Consider the following 476-nt stretch of genomic DNA (forward strand, 5'->3'; position numbering starts at 1 on the left):
TTTGGGGGGCTGGGTCCCGGCGGCGCCCGAGGCCCGCGTGGGTCCCTTTCTTCTTCGAGGCTCTCCTTGTGTCTGGATAGTCGCGATTTTACTGCTTCGTTTCTTTCTTCCTTCCTTTCTTTCTTTCTTTCTTTCTTTTTTTTTTTTTTTTTTAAATAGCGAGGTAGGATTTCAGAATTACTTTTTTCCCCCTTGACTGTGGGGGCAGGGATGGAAAATTACCTGGAGAAAATGGTGGCGAGTGGTATTTTTAAGCACGTAGATCATTCCAGACGCCGAAGTCTGGCCATTCCCCAGAATAAGAACAACCAATTCTTGACATTGATTTCAAATAAATTTCGTGTCCCTGTCTGTATTAAGTGGTTTTTAACTCCTTGGGGGCCTGCGAGTCTCCTTGGATTCTGACGAAAGCCAAAGGCCTCTTTTCTGGAAAATTCACTCTTTAATTCACGTAACTGTACATCTTACCTCAGTCA

The sequence above is a fragment of the Panthera uncia genome (genome assembly GCF_023721935.1).
Source record: "Panthera uncia isolate 11264 chromosome D3 unlocalized genomic scaffold, Puncia_PCG_1.0 HiC_scaffold_8, whole genome shotgun sequence".
In the NCBI taxonomy this organism is placed as follows: Eukaryota; Metazoa; Chordata; class Mammalia; order Carnivora; family Felidae; genus Panthera; species Panthera uncia.